Source organism: Cryptomeria japonica, unplaced genomic scaffold (assembly GCF_030272615.1).
Source record: "Cryptomeria japonica unplaced genomic scaffold, Sugi_1.0 HiC_scaffold_17, whole genome shotgun sequence".
Classification (NCBI taxonomy): Eukaryota; Viridiplantae; Streptophyta; class Pinopsida; order Cupressales; family Cupressaceae; genus Cryptomeria; species Cryptomeria japonica.
Genome location: NW_026728839.1, coordinates 1,479,967 through 1,487,404, shown reverse-complemented (window position 1 = coordinate 1,487,404; position 7,438 = coordinate 1,479,967). Strand labels below are relative to the sequence as shown.

General features: G+C 38.0%; 1 long non-coding RNA gene across 2 annotated transcripts; it reads right to left on the bottom strand.

Annotated features, from left to right (window-relative positions):
* Positions 1 to 318: 318 nt before the first annotated feature.
* Positions 319 to 4,625, bottom strand: LOC131075883 (uncharacterized). Of its 2 annotated transcripts, XR_009113274.2 has the most exons (3): positions 4,129 to 4,623; positions 809 to 881; positions 319 to 663 (listed from the first exon to the last, which is right to left on the bottom strand). It is a non-coding gene; the product is annotated as an uncharacterized LOC131075883 (long non-coding RNA). The 2 variants fall into 2 exon arrangements; XR_009113275.1 differs by having other exon boundaries at positions 319 to 881; positions 4,129 to 4,625.
* Positions 4,626 to 7,438: the final 2,813 nt, after the last annotated feature.

The following is a 7,438-nucleotide window of genomic DNA, read 5'->3' as shown; positions in this document are numbered from 1 at the left end:
ATTGATAGTATATAAAATCATTCCTTCAACAACGATAACAAATTGCTTTGAAGAGTACAAATTAATTTCAGGTTTAAGTATATAAAATCATTCGTTCAACAAAAATAACAAATTGCTTTGAAGGGTACAAACTAAAGTAGCACTATAAACTTGATCAGGATTCTGCTTCTTATAAGAATTTTCTATGATGACTGCTTTGGCACAGTAATGGAAAATACCTCAAATAACCGGCATTAACATGAAAATAATATAGAAAAGGTGTAAAAAGCTCATTACCTTTGTAAGATATACTATTAAGAGTCTACCAAGTTTCCAATATCGACAATAACTGCTAGTTAGATTTCATATTGGCATATTCCACAAGCAAGGATTACGTCCTCAATGCAAGGTTACAGTTTAGACATAGTATGACTCAATGTCCTCAAAGATTTGTTTACTTGTACACAACTTTAAACAAATGTTAACCATTTGTCCCAAATCTCTTTATGATGCCCAAAGGGCTTTAACTCATCCTTGAGGGCTTGTTGATTTAATTCTACATATACGTTGCAGATGCTTTATACAGTAACATCTTCCATTCCCAAATAACTTCAAACATCACGAGTTCACATTTCAAAGCCTTATCTTCATGGTTCGATACAGAAAACCAGGGCACCAAAGCAGCTGCTTTATTAAATAAACCCCTTAACATATATAACTTAATTTGACTCGAGGATATACTATCTGACTTTCTTCTTACTTATACAGGAATTGATTTTTTAAAACTAAATGGAGAAAATAAATTCACACAAGCATAATTCAGACTTACCTTAAATTCAAGAGCTATTCCAAATTTCGTCTTTAGACATAATAGAGCTGTCGAAATTTAACAATACCCTTAACTGCAGTCCAATCAATCTTAAATTAGTATTTTCAGAATGATTTTAGTATAAATGAAGTAGCAGAAGGAATGTGCCCTAAAACATAAATATCACCTCATCTTATGTTGCATTTGTAACTACTACCGAAAAATGAACAGGATAAACATTGTGAATATCCAATTATCGAACCTATCCAATAGCATCCTTAATTCCGTACAAAAAATTACTGTTCAATAATCGAGTGACATGAGATCCTTCAGGTAAACAGAACTATAAGAAGAGTCACATGAGATCCTTCAGGTAAACATGACTATAGGAAGCTTCAAGTTGCAAATCAACTTACCATAGTCACAATAGAAAACAATGGGCTATATACAACACTCGCCATCGCCAAGATAAATTTCAATACACTTACAGCCCTGTCTAAATTCAAGGAATTTCTTTCATAACTGCATCCATATTTTACAAGAATTGACTATTCCTTTTCATGAATCAACCCATACATTTGAGTTTGCATTTGTCGTTACCACGTATGCTAAACCCTGCCCGTTACATAATAAGCCCTAAGCAGAAAATGAATAGCAAGGTCTCATCACCCATGGTTATCAGACAAGTTTACTTGTAACCCTCAGCTCCAAGGATGTTATCTCTGTATAGATCTCTGAGGTCTAGGGATGCCAACTAAACCCCGCCTTGGACCACCACGCAGCCCCCTCCCCGGTTATTTGCAACACACAAGACATGGAGAGTTTGACATCCTACTTCTCAAGTCAAAGGCAAGGACATTCACCCTGCACAGAGTGGGTATAGTGCTCTAAAGATATCCCCTGCAAGCCATCACTCCTCAAAAATGAGTCATGACTTCCAAGGATTTGCCTACTGTTAAAATATCCTCATTTGGCTATGATGATAGGGATATAACAGGTAAGACATCCCAGCAAGAGACAACGTTAAACACAGATTAAATAACATCTTTACACAGTTAAAAAACAACCCAAAGAAAAGATAGCCCACAGGCGCAAGAAAGTGACAGCTGAGGTAATCAAAATTCAAGCCAAAACAATGCCACACGCTTTTATGGATTCTTCCTTAATCATGCATCTGAAGGGAAAATTAAACACCCTGTATACAAAAGGGGAAATCACATAATATTGAAGGTTCCGGAAGCTGATCAAGTTGCTTAAATTGATGATAGAACAAGAAGGTATCCTACAGCACCTAGTTCATAGCCTGCGAGCTTCTTTCCCTAACAATACTAACTGAAAGTTTCCTCATAACCCATCATGCACCTTCTTCAAGCCATAAGACAATCAAATAGACTCATGCTAGTCCCATAATAACCCGTGGTATCAGAAAGGAGGAGTTTCATCCATAATTGTTATCCCTGTTACCTAATGCTACTTTTCTACAACAAAGTCCCAGAGTTCCCAAATTTCTCACCCCCTAAAGCATGATTCCTTGTAGGTTTAAGAACCAGAGAGCTTCAAAAGAATACCTCACAAATTCCCAACTCTTCATCTGTCAAGAATAAAACTCTCAGCCTTCTAGAGCCTTGAAGACAGAAGCCAAGAATACTTGGTACAACAATTACACCCTCAAAATCACACTTCTCAAATCCAGAACCCAAAAATCAATGTGATGCAGGGGCGTTGACCCCTCTTCTTTTTTGTGTCTTTTGGTATTGGTTTGTTTTTTTAACGGTTTTGGAGCCGGCTTATGATCTTTCTTTTGCCAGTCGACTCTCCCTTCAGCCGATTTGTCTCCTAAATCTGTTGGCGTGTTTCCAGAATTAGGGAGAGATCCCTCTTTACCAAACGATGGCCGATTGCCAGATTCTGGTAAACGGTGGGCAGTTAGGATCATTGGAAACAGAATGGTGGAGCAATGGTTGACTGGGAATGGACAGAAAGATGTAACATCGGTTTTGTTTGGGGTTCGTGGGACTCGGACAACAATTTTTTGGAAAGAGGCTTTACAGATAAGCGACTTGGAGAAGCGCCTTTATTTCATTGTGTGTGATCAGGCAAAAACAGAGGGAAGTGGATTCAGGCAAAGGGGCGCCAGACATAACAGAGTACGTAGAGCAGATTTCAGTACGGTTAAAGAGTGGAAGGGGAAACATCAATTCAAAGGAAAAGGAGACCAAAGAAGGCGAGAATGTCAGTGATGATTAAGAAGGAAGTACAACTAGAATAGTTGGCTTATGCAATCAGGATACGGGTTGCAGAGCTTGTAAGATGCAGAGATCAATTGTTTCTCATTCTATTTGTTTGGATTGCTAATTGATATCTTTCTCGATAGGAAAGTTTGATGGACTGTATTATTCTGTAGATTTCTTGAAGTTCCTGTCACACTGGCAGTTACTGTCATTATGTGTAGTGTCTGTTACTATTTTGGGCAGAGATAGAGAGCGAGGGTTTGTTTTGTTTGTGAGGAAGGAGGCTTTGTCTTAGTGCTTGCTATTACAATGCAATGCATGCTTCATGTTGTGATCTAATCACACATCACCTCATTTCCAATGGGGAGCCCTTACAGTAACATAAGTTTTATAGGACAAGGAAGGAGTGTGACGATTATTACATGGCAGGATAGAGCATCGGACAAGGGAGTGAATGGGCAAGTGATAGGCACTTTAGATTCTGCCTCCGTCGCCATTGAAGCTGATTATTTCTCTGCAACACACTTCACATTTCAGGCAGGCAATAGCATTGGTAGAGTTTGGATGGGGATTCGCGATGGCTGCTAATGCCCATGGATTAATATCGTCACCTAGTACAAATTACAGGCGACAGATCAAAGACCTTGTAGGATAAAGGAATTCCCAACTTGTTTAACCGATTCAGTTGGTGGGCATTTCATTGATCATTGGTTTCGGGTATTATCGCTCGGTTCGTCCTCCCCAAGTCCAGTATTCTCTATCGGTTTTTCTATGATTCCGACAACAAAATTAAAATGCATTGGAACTCAAAGGAATAAAGCTACCACAGACAATGCACTTAAATTTTTCGGTAAAAAACCTCATAGAGATGCAGTCTCGTGGAATACGATGATATCAAGAGTTGCAGCAAATGGGTTTTTGCCAGATATTAAAGTAGGAAATGCTCTGACAGACGGGCATGCAAATGTGGAATCATGAGCAATGCACCTGAACTGTTTAATAGACTACCTCGAAGAGACCTTATTTCAAGGGAAAAAATGGAATCATTGCAGGGACTGCACAAAATGGATATGTTGAAAAGGTTTTAGGAAATTTCAACCAAGTACTTACCTGATTCGAGCCTTGGGCTATGGCATCCAAAACTGTTCAAGATCTCTAAACCCCTGGACCTGGACGTGAAATGACATCAGTCTAAACCAGTCGTCTGGATCTGGAGGTTCCGAATCAATGGGTTCTTCAGGATCAATTGCTCTATTGTCGTCCCTGCCTCTGCTCCCGGTGCTTCTGCTTCCCCCGTAGCTCCTGCCTCTACTAGCCGGATGGGAAAATATAGGCGGATTTTACAGGTTAAATAGAACCCCTCCATTCTTTCCCACAATCCCGCCATTGATGATGAACGCCTCGCGTGAAGCCGCTGCCGTCAGGGGAGCAGAGATGAGCAGAGACAGACGATCGACCAATCTTTTAGCCTACGGATGCAGCTCTATCCCCAATAGCAACGCCACAATCTTTGCGCAAAATTTAAAGGCGGCTCTCGATTATGTGGTGCAGGAAGATGTCGTTCCATCCGGATTTGCTTCAAAAATCCCTACCGTCGCGTGAGTAGAGTGGAGTTACCTTGAAGGAAAGAGGGAAAAATAAATTTTATTTTAGAGAAAGATTTTTTCTATTGTCTTTATTTAAGACAATTAAACAACAAAAAATATAAGTAAACTTAAAATATGTATATTTAAGACAATAATAATATATTGTCTTAAATAAACATTTTAAATACTCCTTTTATGTAGTAGTGATAGGCTGAACCTCTTCGGTCAAGAGCCAAGGACTGAGGGGTATCCATTATGTCAAATTTGTTCGGGGCACTATCCCGACCTCATCCCTTATGATGTCGGAGCCTTGCACTTAGCAAGATTTGATCCCTGGTGGGCTCATTTGTAGCCATTCAACTTCACCAATAGACCAAGGGCCCATTGACGATTCAAATCATTTTAAAAAAAATCGTTCCCCATAATCGATTATATGGCCCCATAGATTAAATGATAGGCATCAATGAAAGGTTTGCAATCTGATTCATTAGTCATGGCATTGGAGTTTGGATAGATACACTTGAGTGCCACTTTCATTTAATGCCTTTGATCGCCACTTCAACATCATCGCTTCATCCTTGACACCCACTTTGTAGTTACCGTATCGTAAAGGATCGATTTTAAACACTTGTAATTAAGCAATCATCTTAATTTGATGCCTGCCAATCCTTATTTAAACCTTTTTATTACGTTTGTATCGATCATGGGACAAGACTTCATCATGTCAGTTGGTGCCATTAAATGTTTTCGCTTGCATTATTGGTGTTCTCCTTCATGCATTGTTTCAATTTAGTAACTTGCATTGCGTACAATTCCAATGTGTGAATTACATTGTTGAATGCCCTCTTTTAGTTCTTCGAATTTCCAAGTGTATTATCATTCACCACCTTCATTAAATATCTTCAAATCAATCATTGCTAAGATGCATCAACCTTAAACACAAAATGTCTCATATTGAATGCACATTTATCGATCCATTGAGTCATCATGGTGCTCACGTTGTGCAATGCAAGTGTGGCAGATAGTGCTCATAAAGCGCTTGCAAGGTAGTATCATTTTTCTTTATTACATTCATTTCGTGACATCATCGCGTGACGCTCCTTGTTCATTTATTCATTCTTCATTCATCGTGCAACATATTCTTTATTAATTAATTAAGTCTCCAATATGTGATGCGTGTGAGTAAGGTGTGATGAGCGCAACATTGTCGCGTAAGCGCAAACGCTTCACACAACGTATGTAAAAATTCATGATAAGCAACACGTGACAGTGCATGACAGTGATGCGCAAAGGCAATGTGTGACGACTAAGCACAATAAGTGCAATGCGATGCAAGCAACGCGTGACAGCGATGCACAACGGTAACATGAAGGTGAAGTGCAACAACAACGCGACATCGCTCCGTGACGACATTGCAACATCATTGCGCGACCATGCCTTAGTCAAAAAATTTAAAATTTTTAATTTTTGGATTTTTTAGATTTTTCAATTTTTTTTATTTTAATTTTTTCAATCTTTAAGTTTTTTGGATTTTTTATTTTAAGACTCTAACTCTAAACCATGCTAAACTAAGACACTTTATTTACAACTAGGCCTAAAAAAGTGGGGGTCCCCATTTGCAATGGGTTGATGTGTGATTTGGTCACAACAGGAGGAATTTTCCAATTTTTCAAAATTGCTTCACCTCTTCAAATTATGCCCAAGGACAGAGAAAGAACATGGAAATCATGTGAAGGAGGATTTTCATCCTCAACAAGAAATTCCTTACTCTTCTAAAAAATGAACCCAAGTTGAATTTCAAGGCACAAAAAAATTGCTTGTGTGAGAATTTTCTCTCCAGAAGTGCAGACAAGACAAAGTTTGTTAGACATGGAAAAAACGGTCAATCAACAGAAAAATATTTCTCCAGAACAAGATATGCACGAGAACACAAAAAATATTCCTTTAGGACAAAAATCTCTGTAGAAAGATTTTCTCTCTCCAAGATTTCCAAATGTTCAAGATTCCTTCAAAAGCAGAAAAATTGTAAAAATTCTTTCAAGGCAAGAAAATCTTCCAAAAGTATCTATTATGTGCTCAGAATGGAAAGATTTTCTTAATAAATAAGTTGGCAACATGCAAAGAGAATATTCCATATTTACGACATGCAACTTAGAAAATTATAAAAGTTTCCCTTTTTTGAACTCAAGATAATGGTGGGGTCCACTTGCATGGTGAGTTGTCGAAGGAAACATGACACATGATTGAAGAGAATTAATGCAACTACTAATTTTATCCATTGGACAACATAGAAGCTTAGTGGGAGACTTCTATTTAAACAACAATTTGGAACTCATTCTTCACAACGATTTTTGGAGAAATTGGAGGCTATAGAGAAGTGAAGAAAGTCAAAAGCAAAGTTTTATTATTTTCCAAAAGTTCTTGTTTTTGGTAGTTTTATTTTGTTCTATGTCTAGAATTAATAGCTTGGTATTCCTTCCCCAATGAATTTATAGAGTGCTTTTGTCACAAATCTAATATTTATTATTTATTTTGCAAGAATGGCAAAATCCAGCAAGGCTGTAAATACCTCCTGACAAGCACAAATCAAGTATGGACGAGTATTTCTTCCAGACTCAAAGATTTTTTCCAAGTGGAGAGAAGTTCGTGACACCAACTTGGTAACTTTCAAGTTGGGAGAGTTCAGGAAAAGAGTATATTGAACAATTGGACATCCTTTGTCAACCATCACAACAAAGATTGTAAAAAGTGGAATTGTTATAGTTGTTGGCTTCCCTCTTGCTATCTAGTGCCCAAAACTGATTATGGAACGTGTGAAACATTACAACGTTGAA